Raw genomic sequence first — 21,325 nt, 5'->3', positions numbered from 1 at the left:
CATTTGTATCACAGAGAAACTTCTCACCAATCCCAGGACAGTGGAAGACAGGGGAGCTCAGAATGAAGCTTCGAGTTCCTTGAAGGCCAGGAACAAAGGGGTCTGGGGACCAGGCTGCTCTGGGATTCGGTTCTAGACTGGAGTCTGCAAACCGGGGCTACTGGCCTGATTTTGTTAATAAAGTTTTATTGTAACACAGCTATGCACCCATTGTGCTCTTGCACTACGGTGACAGAGTTCCGTAGTGGGACCCAGGGGCTGAGCATATTTAGCATCTGGCCCTTCGCGGAGTCTGCCGACCCCTGCCCTTGGCATTCCAAGTCCCGGGACACGGGTCTGTCCTACTTCCTAATAACCAGTGGGGAGCCCACTGCACTGGAGGACTGCAGGGGTTCGAGTTTGGAGAAAGCTCGCAGAGCCGGCTTGGCAGAGTCCCTCTCGGCTCCACACGCCAGCTCCTTTCCCCGCTAACACATCAGCAGACAAAGCACATTTATCCAAAGCCCATGCTGATTTTTTTTTTCTGCATTTACCACCATTTATAAGACTTTTCCTTGAAATGATCCTGCTTTTTAAGGGCAGGGGATGCCGCTCAGGGGTAGAGCACTTATCCAGCAGTGTGAAGCCCGAGTTCCCCACGCCCCAGCACCACAAAACAAACAGTCAAAAAACCCAGCTCCCTCGCTTTGTGACAGCAATACGTGTAAGCAGAAACTTATATTACCACTACCTGGAAAGCCAGTACTGTTTTCTATAAATAGAAGGTACCCGTAAAAAGTGACACAATGACCAGAGGGTTGTTCTTCCACCCCACCTGACGGCAGGCGCCTGCTCAAGGCCCTCAGCCACTCCACCCTTCCAGAAGCCCTCCCGCGCGTCCCGCCTGATCCCAAGGCCCACCTTGCAAACAGAGGCAGAATCGGCCCCCTTCTTCAGCGCCCCCAGCACCGCTCGGACCCGGACCCCGGCTCCTCCACAAACCCCTCACCAGCAACCTGTGCTTCTCACTTTTGTGCAGTCTGTGCACAATCCACCAGGCCAAAGGCACTTTTTGCAGAAGTTATGTAAGACCGCATTGGTCTTCCCTCTAGAGGGTGCCCATTCCGCCGTGGAAGACCAATGGCTTCCAGGAGGCCCTGCGTGCCACCTCTCTCTCCCTCCAAGGTGCCAGGTGAGCCCCATCCTGGTGCTCTGCTCCCACTCTCTCCCCTTCCCCAGAGACCCAGGTGGCTCCCTGCCGTCTTCCTCAGGCCCGCACTCTCTGGCTTCAGTGGCACCTGCCCTCCCTGCTTCCCCCTCCCCTGCTTAACATGCATCTTATTAACTTGTGTCTCCTGCACCCCCAGAAGGATGCGGCTCCATGGCTGCAGTGTCCTGTCCACGGCCGTCCCAGGAATCTGCAGCTTCTCTGGCCACCATTTCAGCTCCCTGAGGTCCACCCGGGTCTGGTTGGTGCAAAGTTCCAGGAATAACACGTCCTGAGTGTTAAGCTGCAGAGTCCTGAGGGTCGGCAGTCCTGCCAGATATGAATCATCCCTGGGTGCAGCTGCACACGCCAGCCGCCCATCGGCCTCTCTGTGGTGGTCTCAGTAATCAGAGGGACTGTTGCAATGTCACAGTGCTCGTGTTCAAGGATCCCCTATTTTTACTTAATAATGGCTCCAGGTGCAAGAGGAATGGAGCCAAGGAGGCCCTGGGCATGAAACATGGAGGACGATGAACCCCAGGACTGTGCAGCCACGTTGCTGGGCATCTAGGGGAAGTCACAGTGCTTGCAGGGTCTGCTGTTACCTGCCATTTCAGGCATCCCTGAGGGTGTTGGAATGCATCCCCTGCAGAAAAGGGGGGCTACTATATTTTGATCACTGAGACATGTGGCCTGATGCACTCTTGTATTTTAATTTTACAAAAGGATAAATTGAGGCACAAGAGGTGAAGACTCTTGTCCAGAGTCACAGTGGAATTCCATCCCTCCAAACCTTTGAAATCATGAGCCAAAATAAATCTTTCCTCCTTTGAGTTGTTTATCCCAGGTATTGTGTCATAGCTACAGAAAGCTGACGGACACAGGGAGAGTGAAAAGGGAGTTATTTCTCAATAGTTGCAGAGTTTCTGTTTGGAAGTTTTGGAAACAGGGGTGATCATTGCACAACAGTGTGATGGCAATTAAGACTGCTGACTTGTACGCTTCAAATGGCTGAAACGATGACATCAAAGAAATGTAAGACACTAAAAATCACTAAAATGTGCACTCTAAGCAGGCAAACTGTGAAGTAAGTGGATCATATCAAAAAGGCTGATATACAAAAACCAATGTGGATCAACAAATCTATGAAAAAATGTTGAACATGTCTAGCAATCAGAGAAATGCAAATTAAAACTACACTGAGATTCCATCTCACTCTAGTCAGAATGGCAATTATCAAGAATAAATGTTGACAAGGATGTGGGGGAAAAGGCACACTCACATTGCTGATGGGACTGCAGATTGGTGCAGCCACTCTGGAAAGCAGTATGGAGATTTCTCAGAAAACTGGGAATGGAACCACCATTTGACCCAGCTATCCCACTCCTTGGTTTATACCGAAAGCATACCACAGTGATGCGGCCACATCAATGTTTGTAGCAGTTCAATACACAATAGCTGAATTATGGAACCAACTTACATGCCCTTCAACAGATGAATGGATAAAGAAAATATGGTATATGTATATATATAGGATGGACTATTCCTCAGCCTTAAAGAAGAATGAAATTCTAGCATTTACTGGTAAATGGGTGGAGTTAGAGAATATCATGCTAAATGAAATAAGCCAAACCCAAAAAACCAAAGGCCGAATATTTTCTCTGATATGCAGATGCTAATTCACAATAAATGGGGGTGTTAGGGAAGAATAGAGGCATTTTGGACTCGACAGAAGGGAGAGAAGGGAGGGCAGGGGTGTAGGGAAGGATGGTAGAATGAATGGGACATTATGACCTTATGTGCACATATGATTAGACCACCCGTGTGATTCTACAACCAGAAGCATGAGAAGTTACCCTCCATTTACGTGTGACGTGTTGACACGCAACCTGCCGTCAGGATAACTAATCAGAACTACAACAACCAAACCACAGCTCCCGGCACGCTCTTACCAGGGTTGGCACTGCCCACTTCCTGCCTCTTGGAGGCTAGCCTCCATAAAGAAGGGACCTGCTCTGAGAGGCCTGGAGGGTGAGGCCCGTGCAGAGAGGAGCCGGGGCGTCTTGGTGCCAGACCTGCAGGTACGGAAGGCACCCGGGATGCCCCGCGCCCTGGAGCCCCCAGTGGATCCAGCCCAGGCGTGACTGGCCCATAGCTGTACAGGAGGGAGGAGAGTGATGGACAGCTGCCGCAGGTGTGGAGATGGTCTGATGGAGGAGGAGCCCTGGCCAGGAGGCGGGCGCGGGAGGGGTACTGCACCAGCAGTAGTGCCACCACTCAAACATGGGCTTCCGCCACCTCCCTTCCCTCTGGCAGGTGGCCGGAGCTTTCTGAACCTCGGCTTCCTTAAAAGGAGGGTCACGCCTGCTCTATCTGTGGGCCTGGGGAGAAGACACCTGCCAGGGACAGTGCCGCATTTTGCCCACCTGTCAGACCCCACTGGCCTCTGGTCCCCTCTCCTCCTGTCCTGCAGGGAGCTGTGATGGGGTGGCCTTCAGCACCGTGGGAAGAGGGGCGAGGAAGCAGTTGCTGGATCAGAACTGTGGGCTCAGGGGCTCTCGAGTCTTCCTCTGGCAGCAGACGAGGCTGGGAGCCTCCAGTCTCCAGGGAGTACAGGGCCTTGTGGACGTTTTGATTTTGAACTTCTGGGCTCCAGAAGTAGAAGACAATATATTTCTGTTGTTTTGAGTAATGCAGTTTGTGGTGATTTGTTACAGCAACCCTAGGAAATGATGGCACAGTTGCCCTTGGTATTCCTGGGGGCTGGTTCCAGGACCCCCTCGGCTACCAAGATGCATGGATGCTCCGTGCCTTATATAAAATGGCACAGGATCTGCATAAAACCAACATGCATCCTTCTATTTATTTATTTACTGGTCCTGGGGCTTGAACCCAGGGGTGCTCTACCACTGAGCGACACCTCCTGTCCTTTTAATTTTATTTTGAGATGGAGTCTCACTAAGTTGCCCAGGTTGGCCTTGAACCGTGATCCTTCTGCCTCAGCCTCCCACCTAGCTAGGGTCACAGGTGTGGGCCACTGTGCCCCGTTCTCCCATACACTTTAAACCATCTCTAGATTACTCATAATCTAATAAACTAGTGCAATGTAGATGCTATGCAAACAGGTGTTCTCTGGTAACGTTTAAGGAATAACAGGAAGAAAATCTACACACGTTCACATGGAATTTGGTGTTCTGGACATTTCTGATCCATGGTTGGCAACCGTGCCAGGCAGGTACTTTATCACCATCTCCGATTTGCAAATCATTGCCTTCTGCAATTCACAATCGACACACCAGAGAAGGAATTCAGGCTCCACGCCCATCTCGGGGCACAGGAAGCACCAGGCACGGACCACACTCTCCCGGACTCTGTCCAGAGGAAGTTTCGAGTCACTTTCCCTTCCCGTCTCCACCTGGACCCGAGCCGCCCCCTCCTGCCCTTGGCGGGCTGCGGAGCACCTGAGTTCTCCGCCTTCCGTCCAGTCTGCACGGAGCAGATAGAGGGATTATTTGGAGGCGAAACGCATCCTGTAGCTCCCTGGTCGAAAACCTTCCGAAGCCCCCTGGCTGCAGAGAACGAAGCCCAACCTTCCAGCTGAAACCTCAGTCCTCCTGCGCCTGAGGCCCTGGGTCCCACCGCGGGCCAGCCTGGAATGAGCTTCCTGGAGGCCGACGGCTCCTCCGTCACGTCAACACCAGCCCTTCCAAGAAGCCCCCCTCGACCCCAGCTTGCAGGAGGGCCGCTACTTCAGGCCACCGACTTTATTTTCGTTGGAGTTTTTTATTCCTCGTTTTCTCATTCCTTGATTGACACCGCATGTCCTCCCTCCCCTTTCTCCTCTATTTCAAGTGGGTGTGAGATGGAGTGGCCGGATGAATGTTGCCGGTTCCTGGGTCGCGCTCGCCTCTGAGGCAAAATCGAAATCCCAAGCAAGGGCTCCTCCAAGTGCTTCTTCCACAGGGAAGAGAACAGCCTCGGGTCCGCGGGGACAGCTTTGCCCACCATCGGCCTTCCTAGGTCTGACCTTTACAGCATCTGGCTGTTGGAATACTCCCTGGCCACTCCCAATATGGTCCTGTTAACCAGCAACATCTGCAGGAAGCAGGGACCACGGTCAGACTGCCGACTACCCCAAACTTCCAGAGGGCTCCTGGGCAGAGGCAGCCTCCTTCCCTTTGAGCTCGCCACCTGCCATGGGCGCCCTGGCTCTCCTAAACCCTGCTATGTGCCCCACACTGGGCAGAGTGGGAAGCAACAGTAACCCGTATTACAGAGGAAACGGGGCCCAGGGGTTACGAGCGTGAGCTGTGCACCCAGCCCAGGGTTCAGGTCCCAACTCTGCCTTCCGCTATGGCTGCAAACATTTGTAAGTTGCAAAATGGGAAAGAAGTAACCAGAAGGCAGAGTTTTTGGCTCAAAAACTAAGAAAGCTCTTCACTTGGTTGGCGTGGGATCACCTCCAGAGGCACCTGGGAGAGGCGTTAAGCTGCTGGCAAAGGGGCTTGGTTCAGACTTGATCAGCTCGCAGATTCCTTGTGGTCCCAGTTCTGAGATTCTGTGCACTGTCTGCCTGTCCAGCACCTCGGGTTCAGGGCTCTGTCCTGAGAAATGGCAGGTGATCGAGTTGGGATCCTGGAGCAAAGCGCTCTCTACAGTTACCACTGATAACTGCTCCCTCTACAGATGGTAGATGCTCTTTGTCTTGAGACTGAGCCTCATTCCATCACAGACAAATTTCTCCCATTTAGCAGATGAGAAAACTGAGGCAAAGAAAGCCGAAGGGCCCATTGGCAGGTCAGGCTTTATCTACACTTGCCCTGTGCTAACCGATTTCCATATACAGCTGATGCTCTGAAACCTCTTACAAAGCCATGGTGGCCCCATTTTGTAAGTGGGGACACTGAGGCTCAGAGGAGGGTAAGCAAAACATGCCCCTGTTCTTGTACCAAGAGAGGGGCAGTCAGGATGGGAATCCAGGTCTGTCTGGCTGCCTGGTTTTTCTGCAGAATCGAAGCACGGTGCTTAGGGTGATTCTGCAGAGGCTGAGAAATGCAATCTTCACCATCACTTGGTAAATGCAGAAAATCAAGGCTGCAGCAAGGCGCCCGCCTCTTATCACAGCCACCGTGGACCATCTGCTGCTCAGCCCAGTCTTTCAACAGAAATCTCTGAGGAGTCCTCTCTCCCTGCAAAGCCAGCTCACATGGGGAGATGTCTTGTGGACTCAGCAACTTTTCCCCAAAGCCACGCGGCATCGGCGTGATGCTCTTTCTCCCAAAGGACGTCCCCAGACAAACTGGGCTCTTCATCTCAGACTTGAGGAGCCCAGGACAAGGAACCAAGCTCACAGAGATGCGGGCTCCAGGCAGACAAGGACAGATGTCAGTGTCCCCAGGTAACAACACCGTGGATCCCAGGTTGGAGTCGAAGTGTTAGGATGTGGTGGCCTGCTGGATTTGCCTTTCCTTCTGTTTCCTTCTCTGTCCATGAACTCCTGCCTGGACCTAGCCCAGGACAGACATCTGAAGTTACTCCAGGGGCATTTCAGTCTCAAGAATGCACCTGTCACAGCCAATCCATTTCCCACTAGTATGTGACAACTAGTATGTGTAGGGGATGTGACAGCTGGAAATTTCAAATCAAGAACTTTCGGAGTTGCTTAAAAAACCTCAGAGAGATCTTATCCAACTCTCCCATTTAACAGTGGGGAAAAAAAAAAACACAGGCTCAGAGAAGACAAGCAGTTTGTCTGATGCCTCAAAGCAGGCTCATGCCAGGGAACAGGGCTGCGTTTCTGGAGGACAAACTATGTGCCCACCACACTTCTGTCGGAGGGTACCTTACCACACCCAACCTCCAAACAAGGAAGCAGAGGCTCAGAGCCTTGTGAGTTGCCCAACACAGACAAGAAGGCACTCCCAAGCTACTCCGGATCCCAGGCGATGGCCTGCATTTCCCAAGAGACAATAAGAGATGGTACCTTTATCTTAATGATAATGTTTTCCTTTTATTGTGCATTAAGATTAAAAAAAAATGAGACCTGTACCCACACAGATCAGCTGCTGAAGGTGAAGCTCCGTATATAAAGCAGACCAATGTAGTTTAGAGAAACAGCGAGTACCAAGAGTAATGCTGATGTTCACTGAGTGACTTCCACACTCCAGTCTTCTCCTGGGCTTTCTCCTTCAGTCCCCGTATGAACACCAGGTCCATCATGGAGCCCACTTTACGGATTCGGCACACGAGGCAGACCAAGCTGCCTGAGTTTTCACTGCTGGAAAGCAGCCAACCTGGGATTCGAACCCAGAAACAAGTGTTCAGCTAAGACGAGACTCCAGGATGAGGGATGAGAAGGACTGAGCCTCAAACATGAGTGAGCGGGAAGCAGGGCACCCGCTGGATGGCACCCTACATTCTCCCTCGGCCCCGTGGTCCTCTGTGCCCCCTTCTCCGTCTCACCGTGGCAGTTCGAGGTGGCTGTCCTAACACCCATGCCCTTACTTTCTCATGCTTCAGGCTTCAGATGATTCTTCCAGAGTCTACTCTCCAGGTGCCCGACTCGCAGGCAACCAGGCCACCGCCTCTGAGTCAAGCTGAGTCACCTGAGACCAAGACCACGGCCTTTGGGTTTTAGCCAGCACCTTGTGAGACCAGAAATTGTCTACAATGTGCAAGGTGGGGGCTGGGGGTAGCTCCGCAGAAGAGCGTGTGCCCAACACGCACCAGGCCCTGGGTTTGAATCCCCAGCACCTCTACAAAACTGAACGAGCCCCCCCATCCCACCAAAAATCATGCAAGGTGAATACACGTAAAACTGTAGAAATCCAAGCAAGACGGGCCGCTGCTGTGCGTGCCAGTATTCTGGGTGTGCAGCCTAGCAGGATGGTGCGGTTGGGGGACGCTGCAGAAAGGGCGCTTGGGATCTCTGGGTGCCCTTTCTTACAACCGGGTGCAAATCTACAGTGGTCTCAGAAAGCTACTGAGGACAAAGTCAAGGTGAAGAAAACGCGTACCTCCCGGCACAGTCAGGATTAAACAGTCTTCAGACCCGCTCAAGAGCTTCCCGGAAAGTAACCTAACCACCGTCCCGCAGTCACGCAGCAAGCGCTGGCCACGCGTTCACACGAAGCCAGGTCCCGGGACGACGCTGGGGCCACAGAAGGGACACAGGTGTGTTCAAGGGACTCGTCACTGAGTGCTGGACACAGTGACTGAGCTGAGAATTTCAACAGGGTCATAAACTCATGCGAGGAGGCCGGGGCAGTGAGTTCCCCAAGAGGTGACCTGGGTGTCGTGAGGGCTTGAAGGACAGGGGATAGCCCCTACCAGGGGGGGCTGCCTCTCTGGATGGATTCCCTTGACTAATTCTCTCTCTCTCTTTCTCTCTCTCTCTCTCTCTCTCCTTTCACTTTTTTGTGGTGCTGGGGACCCTGGGCCTTGCACGTGCCAGGCAAGTGTCCTACCACTGGGCCCCGCTCCACCCTGATCAAGCAAGATTGAGCCTCCGCCACACATGATCTTGGAGGTAGGCTCCTTCACCTCTCTGCCTCCCTTCCTGGTTTATAAGCTGCTGCCAAGAGCAGGCCCCTCCTGGAGGGCCCTGCTGAGGGTTTCGTGATAACACCAGGGACGTGCTCGGATCAGAAGCCAGCACAAGGGCTTCCTGTGCCCTCTTGTCCCCTATTAAAAGCCGAGCCCCATGCGACCTTTGACTCATGAGCTTTCATCCACAGCTCTTGGGGGCTGTTCAGTGCAGCCAGCTTCGCCTGTGGGCCTCCCTGTGCCCGTAGCCGGGCGACAAGATGCGGAGGGGCTGCCCAGTGCCCTCAGCTAAGGCTTTGCAGGGACTGAGCCGGCAGCCTGGAAGAGGAGTGCGCCCTGATGGACGACCTTCTCGGGTTAAAGATTATCTGGGTGAAACCCAGTTGCAATCTATTATCACCTACGAAATACCTTTGGATCCTTCAAAGCGCTGAGCTCAGCAAGTCTCTCCTTTCCTCTCCCGGGGAAGCGCTCCTTCCCAGGCAGCAAACTCCCAGGCAGAGGACGAGGGGCTCCGTGTTGGCCCGGTCCTTCGAGATGGATGTGCAAATAGCACACCCCGGCAAAGGCAGTGACCTTGGACATGCTGCGTCCAGCTGCAGCGGGGTGATGTTACAGACGCGCTCCATCCCATAAGAAGGAACAGAGAGCACCATTATGTCAGCACCCACCCAAAATGAAATACTTAGGAGTGAATCCAACAAAATATGTAAAAGATCTACGTGAGGAAAATGAATGAAAGAAATTATGGAAAATCTAAATAAATGGAGATTCCACATTCACAAGTAGTGAGATTCAATGATGTGAAAGTGTCCATTTTCCCAAATTGATCTATAGACTCAATGTAATTCCATTAAAAATTCAAGTGAGTTATTTTGTGGCTATTGGCAAATTAAATCGTTTTTCCATATATTTAGTCAGGGAAAGGCAAGACTCAGAAAGGCCGGTACAATAGTGGAGAACAACAGATCACAGGGCTGACGCTGCCCAAGTCAAGGCACCCCAAAGTGGCAGGAGTCAAAGACAGTGTGGTATTAAAACTGCATACACCACTGGATCACTAGAACAGAACAGAGAGCTCACAAATGGGCCCACACAATACCGCCGGCTGACAGCGACGAAGAAGCAGGTGCAATTCAATACAGCAAAGTCAAGTCTTTGAAACCCGTGGAAATGTGCAATGTAAAAAGTGAACCCCAGGGTAAAAAATGGACTTCAGCTAATAATAATGTATCAAGTGCTAGCTTATCAACCGTAGTAAATGTACCACACTAACGTAAGATCGTTAAAATCAGAAGAGGCTGCTGGTGGGAATTGAAAGGGGGTAGAGAATGTTCTGTACTTTCTGCTCGATTTTCACGTAGATCTAAAATTTTTCTAAAAAAATTAAAGTCTATTATCTTAAAAAGTTAAAAAACAAAACAAAAACTGGAACAGAGTAGAATACAGCAACTGCGGAGAGCTCCAGTCCCTCTCGCCCCTCACCAACACAGGCGTGAATCTGCAGGACTGGAATGTCTTGGGGTACAGCCTCCAAGAGCCAAATGTCACCAGATCAACTGCCTCCACCTTGCTGACGCTGCCTCAGGCATCTCAGTGGCTCCAGCGTGGCGTCTGTCTGCCACCCATTCTACAGATGAGGACACTGAGGTCCACAGAGAGCAGCTGGCCAGCTCTGGGGCTCTCGGGAGCTGGCAGCACCGCTGGTTTCCGCGTAGAGCATTCTCCCTTAGACCCGCAGGTCTGAGAAGCAGACCCCACGGGGGCCATGGCGGGCCTTCCAGGGCCGCAGCGTTGGGCGGGTTGATGGCGGTTGCCGTGGGGGGGTGCACGCAGCCCAGACATCGGCCAGCTGCCCCGCTTCTGAAGAAACCGGCACAGCGGGTCCGAGAACAGAGCTCCTGCCCTGTGGGTGGGTGGACAGATGGCTGACCACTCTCTGCAAACTTCGCGTCCAACTGCCTGTCCCCAACTCAGGGTCACCTTTTCCTACTCTCTCCTGGGGACCCACTACTCAGTCCCCTCAAGGGAGAAAACCAGAGTGACCAAAATGGCTCCCTAAAGAACCTGAGCATGGCCCCCTATCCTTCCGTGGCCACTGGACACTGCCCAGCCCTGGACAGCAAGCAAGTGCCCCGTCCCCGAGAACCCGCGCCCTGTCTCTGGGGTATCAGGGGCACTTTTGGGCTTTCACCACATCTGCTGCTTCTGTTCAGCATTTTGGACTCCACCTTTTAATCTGCCATGGCAGCTGGTCCCCCAACTCTGCTGTGACCGAGGCAGAAGACAATGTTGCTCCACTGAGGGGCCAGCACACCAGGCGCGTCCCTGTGGCTTGGTGGAGGCACCAGGGCCCTGATCCTCACTGGAAATGCCACCCTTCCCTGTGGCCGTGGCAAGCCGGCCACCTCGGGTGTCTCTTACCATCTCTGACATCTGACCGCCTTGCCTCATCGGTTGCTGTGAGCGGCGAGACGCGCACACACCTGCCAAGCTCTGAGCGCACCCTCCCTACGCATTCAGCACACGCAAGCTGCCAGGTTGCTCACTGTCCCAGGATGACACTCAGTCCAGTCCGCTGAACACTTCCCCTGCTCCTCCATTGGGTGCCCCCCAGTGGCTCCGAAGCCTTCCTGGAATCTGTGCCTAGGTCCGGATGCCCACGCTCTTCTCTGTGTGGCTCTTCTCTGTGTGGCTCTTCTCCGGGCCCTGCCTTCAGCCCCTTGGAGGACAGCTGCACTTAGGGCAGGGCTAGATGTCAGCATCAAATTCGCACGCGGGCAGTAATTTGCACAAACGTTCCTTGTGTGCCCATTTCCAGCCTGCCCCCGGAACACGTTCAGCCTGCAAAGCCAGCAGGGAGCTATTTGCAGCTCTGGACGGGGAGAGGGGAACCAGGCTTTGTTCCCACAGGGAACAGCCCTGCAGAGGTGGCGCTTGCTCTTCTGGCTGGTGTTCAGCCAACCTTGCCCCCAAGGAGCCTTAGGGCCTTAAAAGTTTTGCTGAATGGCCAGCAGCCTGCCTCTGGGATTGGCTGCTTCCCTCATGGCATCTGGGCCCAGTGGTGGGAGAAGGTGTTTGTCCATTGTCCAGCTTCCAGGAGGACCTCTCTCAAGTGCTAATAAAATCACATCACCACCTTGCGTAAAACTCTGCATGGCCCCGTGAGTCTCTGGGCCGAGTCTAAACTCAAGGCACTGGGGCACCCAGCCAGTCATGATCTGGCCCTCCCCGCAGCCTCCTCTCCAGCCTGTGCCCTGCTGAAGGACCTCCTACCCTCTGGACATTGGTTTATAGGGAGAAAAAAGCCATGTGCCAAAGGAAATTATGCATTGTCTGTGACCAACACAAACTCTTTGGTTAGTAAGTTTTAGCTCGCTCGTTATATTGAAACCAAGCTCCTTTGAAACCCTTGGTAAGTTGTAGGAAAATGTTGGACAAAGCAAATTCTGCCTGGTCTGGCCATTTGGCCTCCATTTGCCATTCACGTCAACCTATTTTTTTCACTGTACACATTTGAGCTTTATTTAGCTTTCCCTCAGAACCGGTTGTAACATCTACTTAAAATCAATAGCCGGTGTTCATTTTGTTTGTAGGAGAGTCAGGATTTCACCCTGAAGATTTTTTTTCAATCACAGTTCACGAACTCTTTGGGCCTGTTCACGGTCTTCTCTGCCTGGAATTTCTTTTCATCTTTACTGACTTTTCTTCCTCAGCATCTTGGGGACTGGTCCCCTCTTCCCACCCTGAGCTCTCCTCTCTCCCCACCCTCATCACGTGGCAGGTCCACAGTCTGAGGGCCTGTGTACCCCAGAGAGCCCAGGATACTCTGGGGGCATGGCCTCTCCCCAGAACACACATGTACGCACGCTCACGAGCACACACACTCCTTGCACTTACTGTACACAACACATAGAAACCGTGGAACAGATGATCACAGACACTGAGGAGCGAAGGTCAGATGCTACGTCAGCCCCCGACTGATAAGCTGCCGACAAGGAGGCCTTGCTCCCTGCTCAATACCGTATCCCAGACAGCAACATCTGGTATCATCTAAGAACCCGGTACCTTTTTGCCGAATAAATGAAAGAAGACAAATTAGGTTCTGGCTTTTGTGCACTTGTAAGTCATCTCCCATTTCCAGACTTCTGGAGCACAAAACGAGTAGCTTCCCAATGCTTCCCTCCCACGCCATGTCTTCCCGCTTCACTGTGGTGGATGGCAACCCCTTCCTACCTCACTCCCCCTTGGGGAATGGCCAGCAGTCTCTCCTCCGCCTCATGGTCATTGTGTGACCTCGAGCAAGACACTGCCCCTCTGGGACTGTTCCTCCACGGATAAAGCCAGGCCAGCTTGGGTGTTCCGAGAGGCAGAGCGTGTCGGGTGAGACACAGGTGGCCCGTATGCCTCAGTGGCGCTCCAGCCCTCCCGGGAAGAGAAGCTGTCCGTGAAACTCATCAGCAAGGCGGGCTGGGCCTCGCCCTGAGTGCGAGAGTTATGGGGACGTCTGATGGCAGGTTTCACACTTCAGCCTGCACAGGAATCAGGCCAAGAGCAAATTCTGCAAGCTTGGGCGGGGCCTGAGCTTCTGCATTTTCAACCAGTTCCCAGATGACACCAAGCTGCCGATTGCCGGCACCAAAGCACAGTGGGCCCCAGCCTTGAAGGAAGGTCAACACAGCCGAGGGACAGATTTCCAGCAGGTGCCAACAGTCCAAGGCAATAGACGTTAGCGCCGACATGGAGGGTGGTGGAAGTGGGGGCTGGAGGACCTCTGAGTGCTGCTGGGTTGGCAGGTGGGCTGGGGCAGGGTTCTCAAAGAACAAGACCTGGACTGATGACGTTTGGCCAGGCGAGCGAGTCTACTGAACCACAGATTCTGGATTGGATAATCCAATCTGAGTTTTAGTGAGCCTTCTGGGGGTCATGATGCTAAAGTTTAAGGACCACTATGCTGAGCAGAGAAAGGGGTAGACTATAGCAGTTGGAAGACCAGTGTTCTGTTTTCCCCAGTAGAATTTCATGCACATGCCCAGAACTTATAAATTGATTTCATTTGTCCATATATCCATTCACACACTTATCTATAATCTATTCAATTGATGATGTGGTTGTCTGTTCATCTGTCCACCCATACACTCATCTATTCATTCATCTACCCACTCAACCACCCACTCATCCATCCATTCATCCATTCATTCATCCACCCAATCTCCATCCATCATCCATTCACCCACCTATCCACTCATCCAGCCAATCATCCATCCATCCATCCATCCACCCACTCATCCATTCATTCATCTACCATATCAACCATCCATCCATCCATCCATCCATCCATCCATCCATCCATTCATCCACCCAATCATCCATCCATCATCCATTCACCCACCCATCCACTCATCCACCCACCCATCCAGCCAATCATCCATCCATCCATCCATCCACCCACTCGTCCATTCATTCATCCACCCAATCAACCATCCATCCACCCACTCATCCATTCATTCATCCACCCAATCAACCATCCATCCATCCATCCATCCATCCATCCATCCATCCATCCATCCATCCATTCATTCATCCATGCATCTACTCACTCATCCATCCATTCATCCATCCACCCAATCGTCCACCCATCTGTCCATCCAACCATCCATCCATCCATCCACCCACCCATCCACCCAATCATCCATCCATCTACCCACTTATCCATTCATTCATCCACCCAATCAACCATCTATCCATCCATCCATCCATCCATCCATCCATCCATCCATCCATCCATCTACTCACTCATCCATCCAATCATCCATCCATCCACCCACTCATCCATTCATTCATCCACCCAATCAACCATCCATCCATCCATCCATCCATCCATGCATCTATCCATCTACTCACTCATCCATCCATTCATCCATCCACCCAATCGTCCACCCATCCGTCCACCCACCCTCCTATCCAACATTCAACAAATATGTCCTGAATGCCCAAAGTGTACCCTGTTAGGCACTAGAGATCTCACTGAAATTGTAAATATTCACGCCTGTCTCAGTCTCTAGACCTGTGATTCTCATCACAGGTGACTTTGCCCCACAAGGGACATTTGGCAGTGTCTGAAGACATTTTGGCTGTCCTAACTTGGGGTGAGGTGTATTAGTGGCATCTGGTGAGCAGGGGTCAAGGATGCTGCTAAACACCCCACGAAGCACAGGAGGCGCCACCCTGATTGGCGAGGTCAACAGTGTTGGGACAAAGAAACTGCTTCAGACAGCGCGTTTCCCGTGGGCACAAATAGTACTGTGGTCACAAAACAGACCCTGACCCATGGGAGCTGAGCAAGAGTTTAAATGGACAAGGAAATGGTGGCACAAAAATACAGGTGTGCACATAAAGAACTCTTACAACTCCACCCCAGAGATGCAACCCAAATCAAGCATGAGCTCAGAGCTCAGAGGCACTTTCCCAAAGGTGGCACACAGAAGGCAGCAAAGTCCCTGGAGGGTGACTGACAGCATCAATTGTTTGGGAAATGCAAGTCAAAACGACACTGAAACACCACTTCACACTTGCTGGACAGGCTATGATAATAAGGGAGCAGAAAATGACAAATGTGGTGAGACTGTAGAGAAGCCGGAAGCTTCCCACATGGCTGGAGAGGGGGGAGAGGTGCTGCTATTACGGACAACACTCAGGTATTCCTCAAAAGGCTAAATGGAAGGAGTTACCATGGGACCCATCAGTTCTACTCCTGGGCATGTGCTCAACAGAACTGTAAAGAGGTCTTTCAATTGGAGCTCGCAAGTACCTGTTCACATCGCCCAAAGGTGGAAATGACCCAAATGGGCATCGACTGATGAATGGATGAACAAGTTGTGCTTTATCCGTACAACAGAATATTATTCAGCCATCAAAAGGAATGGACTACTGATACATGCAAAGTACACAAAAGCACACGTATTGCATGAGTCTGTTTATACGAAAGGTGCAGGATGTCCAAATCAAGACGGAGGCCACTGTGGTTATCAAGGACTGGGGAATGGGGAATGCATGCGGAGTTTCCTTTTGCGGTGATAAAATGTTTTGGAACTTGATAGTGGCAACGGACAGGCAGCATTGTGAAGGTACTCAATGTCCTTGAGCTGTACACTTTAAAATGGTTACAAGGGTCTATTAACTGGGCGTGGCAGTGCACGCCTGCAAGTCCAGCTGCCCAGGAGGCTAAGCACTGGATTGCAAATTCAAGGCATCTTAGTGAGACACTCTCCAAACAAAATAAAATGGGGGTGTAGCTGAGTGGTGGAGCACCCGCCTAGCATGTGTGAGGCCCTGGGTTTAATCCCCAGCACCACAAAAACAAAAGTCCATTTTATGTTCTGCATGCTCTCCAACAACAAAAAAATCAATGCAACCAGTAAATGCTCCCTGGCTCTCTGTCACGTGGCAGAAACCGTGCTGTGCATCTGGGACGTGGGAACGGCCGCGGCAGGTGTGATCACTACTTGCCAGGCATTACAGACAGGAGGAAAACTTGGTAGCAGGGATGGACCCCGGGGAGACTGGGGTGTGGGCAGAGTTCAGAGGAGAAATGGGTTTCCTGGCAGGGACAGCAGAGGCTCAGGGAAATTCTATGAAAGACGGGCCTGTGGAAGCCTTCGAAGGGGAGTTTGCCCTTGGAAAGTCATCTTACCGAGGGAACGTGCAATCAGAGGTCACGCCCTGCCAGAGGTCACGCCCTGCCACCCAGTTCCTGCCAGAGTTTAATGCGAGGTGTCTGGAGAAGGCAGGGGAGCTAGACGCCAGGGAGGGGGAGCGGGAGCAAGGCTCCCCTGGGAACCGCCCCCAGCCCTGTCGCCCCAAATTCCTCCCTCCTGGAGGGCCGGGGCACAAGCTGTGGGGGCACTGATTCAGCCCAGCGAGTGCTCTCACAGGCCCCGGGCTCCCCAGCTGTCACTTATGAGGCTTCTGTTCTCTGCCTCCTGGAGAGAGCAGGCCAAGGGCAGCGGGGCAGGGGGGCAGGGGACAGATGGGGAGAGACTAGGGCTCACAGTAATTAAGCACCAACTGTGTACCAGGGGTCTAAGCACACGGTTCCATTTATTCTTCACAATAACCCAGGGAGACAGGTCCTGAAAGAGGCTGGCTGGGGCTGTCATGCCCCGGGGAACCAATTCGGCTCCCGTCAGTCTAACAGCAGATCCGCATGGCTGGAAGACCCTGCAGCCAGGAGGGAGGCTCCCCCTGGGGAAATGAGGCCTCAAATTCTGTCTCCCCAGCCCCAGCCTCTCAGGGGCCCGGAGGCCTGAGTTTCTGCCACTGGCACCTTGTGGTGCCGGCCAGTCTCCAACCTCTCTGGGCCGTGCAGGGGCAGCTGGCTGGCCAGGCCATTCCTTTCTTTCTTCTTCCCTCATTAACATACCCACATAAATATATGTGTCCTGCACGTCCCTGACGATCCGTTCTCCTTTGTATTTATAGATTATCTTTCTTTTTCAATATATACAGATGGTCCTGTATGTATCGATCCTGTGACTTTATTGTTTGCACTAAATCGTGCCAGCACCATTGATCTACCTCACTCTTCTAGAAACACCGCTCATGTCCCCTGGGGATGCGCTGGGACGTGAACCCTTCCCGCAGTGGTGTGACCCAGCCCTGCACTGGACACTCCGGTCATCTCTGTGAGCATTCCCACAGCAGATTCCTCGAAGTAGGGCTGCTGGGCCAAAGGACCTGCATGAGGCTTAAATTTTGAGAGAGCCTGCCAAATGATCTTCCGGCGAAGGTGCCGAGAGGGGTGGTTTCTAAAGCTGCTTCCTGGTTGGGCATTTCCTTGCCCTCTGGCAGGGAGGTCTGATGCTCTCAGGTGAGTCTTTTTAACCTCTGTTAAGAGCCTTGGTTTCCCCATCTGTGAAATGGGAAATCTAGCCTTGGAAACCAGTAAGTTCTATTTATTTTTTTTTTCCCCTTTATTTATTTATATTTTTTGTAGTGCTGGGGATTGAACCCAGGGCCTTGTGCATGTGAGGCAGGCACTCTACCCACTGAGCTATGTCCTCAGCCCAGTAAGTTCTATTTAAATGGGAGGGACTACAATCAACACTGGGAGGCGCAGCAGCTGGGCCCCCTCTTCCTCCCGTCAAGCAGAAACCAGAGCAAGAAACCCGTGCAAGCAGGGGAAGCTGTTGGGTCAGCACAGCTGTGTTCCTGGTCACAAATCGGACCAGTGGCTCTCCGTGGGGAGGGAGAGGGAGGACTGTTCCTCCAGGGGACATTCAGTCACGGGCGGAGACATTGTCTATCAATGGAGGTGATGTTGTGGGCAGCCTGTAGATAGGAAGAAGACGAAAAGGAGCCTGCCGTGCACAGGATGCCCCTCACAGCCAAGGAAGAGCCCAGCCGAAACGCCAGCCTGGGGAGGACGAGACTCCTGACGTAGGCCCCTCTTTTATTCGATGTCCCCCCAACAGACCTCTTTCGGAGATGCAGAGCTGAAGCTCAGAGAAGGGACGGGCTGGGCCCAGGTGCCCTGGGCAGCAGCTGCCGGGGTTCCTCTGGCCTCCATCTGACTTTGGAGTCGAGGTCCAGCCCACGTCCTGCACTACCTCTCTAGGAGGACATCGTGTGTCCAGGCTATTACCCGCTGCCTTTACCCTGGCAGATTATCTACAGCAAAGTTCTGAGTTTTACCTGGAAGCAGAGCTGCCTCCACCGGACCAGCTTGAGAGGTATTATGACTTTGCACTGGAAATCATGATCATGGCTTCTGCTTATTAGCTGTGAGCTATACACGCTGTAAGAATTAACTCATTTAACCCTGAGGATAACGGAGAGGTGAAGAACTTCCCAAGATCACACACCAAGTGGCAGATTTGAGCACCAGAGACCAAGATTCTCACCTCTGAACTTTCACCTTGAACTTGGTTCTCAGCTCTGAATTGAAGCGTAACCGTGACCCTTCAGCCTGGGAGCTGGACAGAGGTGGGAGTGGGAGGAGAGCTGCTATCCCCGACTCTTGCCACTACGCTGGGTGGTCCTAGAGATCTGCAGTCAGACTGTCAGGTTCCCCCCCCTCGGTGCCCAGGAAAGGATGCAGGGCTCTGAGCAGGAATGAGATTCTGCAGGGAACAGGAAACCGGAGGAACTGGGTGGCTATCTACAGAGGAGGGCTGTGACTTGCTCCAGGCCCGTCTGAAGTTCCTGAGCAGTCCAGCTGCGTGACCCTGCAGCAGCGTCCTCTCCAGAACATTGCAACTGATGCTATCTGCTCTTCTGGGCCAGTTTGGAGTTGGGCAAGTCTGGATTCGGCAGAGGGCTCAATGAGACCAAGTCTGGATTCGGCAGAGGGCTCAATGAGACCTTCGCAGGGTGAGCACTGGAATGCAGACACCCAGGAGAGGTTCCTCCAGGTGTGGCTGGGAGTTCCAGTTCTGCCCCTTCCTAGCTGCATGACTTTCACAGAGCCTTGGTGCTTCCTCTGACAAGTGGGGACACTTATCCCCATTGTAAATGTGAGGACTGCAGCTAGCACGGGAACCCTGTGGCCTTATAGGAGCTGTGGCTGGCTCTGTCAATCACTGGCTGGGTGACCTTGAACAAGTCTCTCCCTTTCTTTGTGCCTCAGTTTGTCCAACTATCAGATGAAGGGCCACAGTCTTTGATCAGAAGTCCTTTCAGGTCTCAGGATGCCAGATTGGCTGTTTGCCACTCCCCAGTGCTGAGGATTAGCCTCCAGGAAACACATTCTCTATACTACACACTGTGGTACCCAGCTCCAAAGAACAAGGCGAAACTCATTTGCTCTCCCTCCCTTGCCCTGTCAACCCGGTCTACCCGAGAGCTGTCCCCAAGCCCCCTCAGGCCACAGCATCCTGCCTTAGTCCAGCTTCACCAAAACAGCAAAGCCAACTTTGTCCCTAGCTGAATGGATGGGCCCAGCAGCATCCATCTCTGTTGGCCGAGTGCCCAGGGAATTCCACTCTGCAATGCCCACAGGAGCTCTGAGGGGCAGACCCAGGGAGCAAGTGGGGGCTTCTTGGAAGAGGGCCAGGAGCCCCACTCTGCACTGACACCCCTTCTCCAGGAGGGGGAAGGACAGCTCAGGGGAGGTGTGCATGGGTAAAGGTGGGGACAGGAGGAAGTCCTCAGTGGTCTAGTGACCTTGTTAGAGTTCGGAGGCTCTGGAAGGGTCTCTAGGCCTAGGATCGTAGTTCTAAGGGCTTCAGTTTTACTGAACCTTCTTACTAAACCTTCCCTGCTCTTCTCTAGCCCCATGGATGAGGGAATGGGGGTGGGATTATAGGTGGGAGATCGAGGTGGGGAAGGATGAGCTTGAGAGATGTGGGAGGGGTGCGTGTGGGGTATTAGAAGAGTGGGATTTGAGTGAAAGGGTTAGAGAGAGGTGGGCAATTCAGGGATTGTGGCCAGAATCCGCCTTGTTCCTGGGTGTGAAAGGCTCTCCTCAAACATCCTTACTCCAGGCAGGAGGGGGAGAGCCCCCTTGAGAGCCCCTTGGTGCAGTGGTGGGGGCTGCCTCACCTCTCCTAGGGGGCGGGGAAGGGTCTCCCCACAGGCAGAGTCCGGTTTCTAAGGTGGGAATGCAGGGAGGTGCGTATGGGGTTGGAAGGTGACTTGCAGAGTCTGTGCCCCAGGATGTCCTTGTCCTATTGAGGGGCTTATTTCCCAGGACCTCCATATTTTTCATGGGTGGGGGAGGGAGAGGACACTGTTATCTAGGAGCTTAGAAGACTCTCATCATTCTGAAGGGGTGAGGGGAGAAGGTAGAGATCCAAACTTAGTTTATTTGGGATAGGGAAGGGCGTCAGTCTCCAAAGAAGGCTCTGATACCTGGGGAGGTTCCTGAACCCCTTTGCGGGGGTAACATTCTATTCCAAAGGGTAAATTGGGGAAGGGAATCCTATTTCAAAGCTGGGCCAGGAGGAGGGAAAACAGAGCTATTTTGAAAGGAAAGGAAAACGGAGCTATTTTGCTTTCTGGAGGGTGGGAGACCCTTTCTTTCTTCGCGTCCTGGGAGGATGGAGGCTTCGTTTCTGGGAGAAGATGCCCCGATTTTGCTCCCTGGGGGCAGGGCAGAAGTACCCCATCTCGGCTCCCCTCGGAATGGCCCGCCCCACACGACCACGCGCCTCGCCCTTACCTCCAGGCCCGGTCTCGATTCCTCGGGGCTCCGACTTGCGGGGTCCGCGCTCTGCGCTCCGGCTGCGCCTGGTGTCTGCTCGGCTTCCCCCAGCGACTCGCCCGGCTCCCAGGCTCCGCCGAGCCGCCCCGGCCAATCAGCGCTGCCGGCCCTGGCCCTCGCTCGCGCCGCAGCCAATGGGCGCGCCCGCCACGGGCCACCGCCCCCGGGGGGAGGGGGAAGGCGGGGCTGGGGCAGAGTCCGGCCTCAGCCGGTGGAGGAGACCTGGGCTTCGGCGGAATGCACCAGGGTTCCCGGAGGAGGGACCGCGAGGGCCGGGAGGAGACGAAGAGGGATCCCATCAAGTTGGGTGGGGGTGGGGATCCGGTCCCTAAAGGGAGGGGACTCCGTATTGATTTTGCTGGATCTTAATTACAACCCCTTGCCCCTCCCTC

The 21,325-nt window shown here is 53.2% G+C and overlaps 1 protein-coding gene across 1 annotated transcript in view; it reads right to left on the bottom strand.

Moving 5' to 3' along the window:
• The window catches only part of ABAT (4-aminobutyrate aminotransferase), an 87,538-nt gene extending 66,534 nt beyond the window's left edge, over positions 1-21,004 (bottom strand). The window contains exon 1 of the mRNA XM_079120467.1: positions 20,892-21,004. The gene's annotated coding sequence lies outside the window, so the exon portion shown is untranslated. The remainder of the gene's footprint in view (positions 1-20,891) is intronic.
• Between the last annotated feature and the right edge of the window lie 321 nt (positions 21,005-21,325).

The sequence above is a fragment of the Sciurus vulgaris genome (genome assembly GCF_902686455.1).
Source record: "Sciurus vulgaris genome assembly, chromosome: 18".
NCBI classification, from domain to species: domain Eukaryota; kingdom Metazoa; phylum Chordata; class Mammalia; order Rodentia; family Sciuridae; genus Sciurus; species Sciurus vulgaris.
Note: the sequence above shows the minus strand (reverse complement) of the source record. Positions and strands in the feature narration are given on the sequence as shown.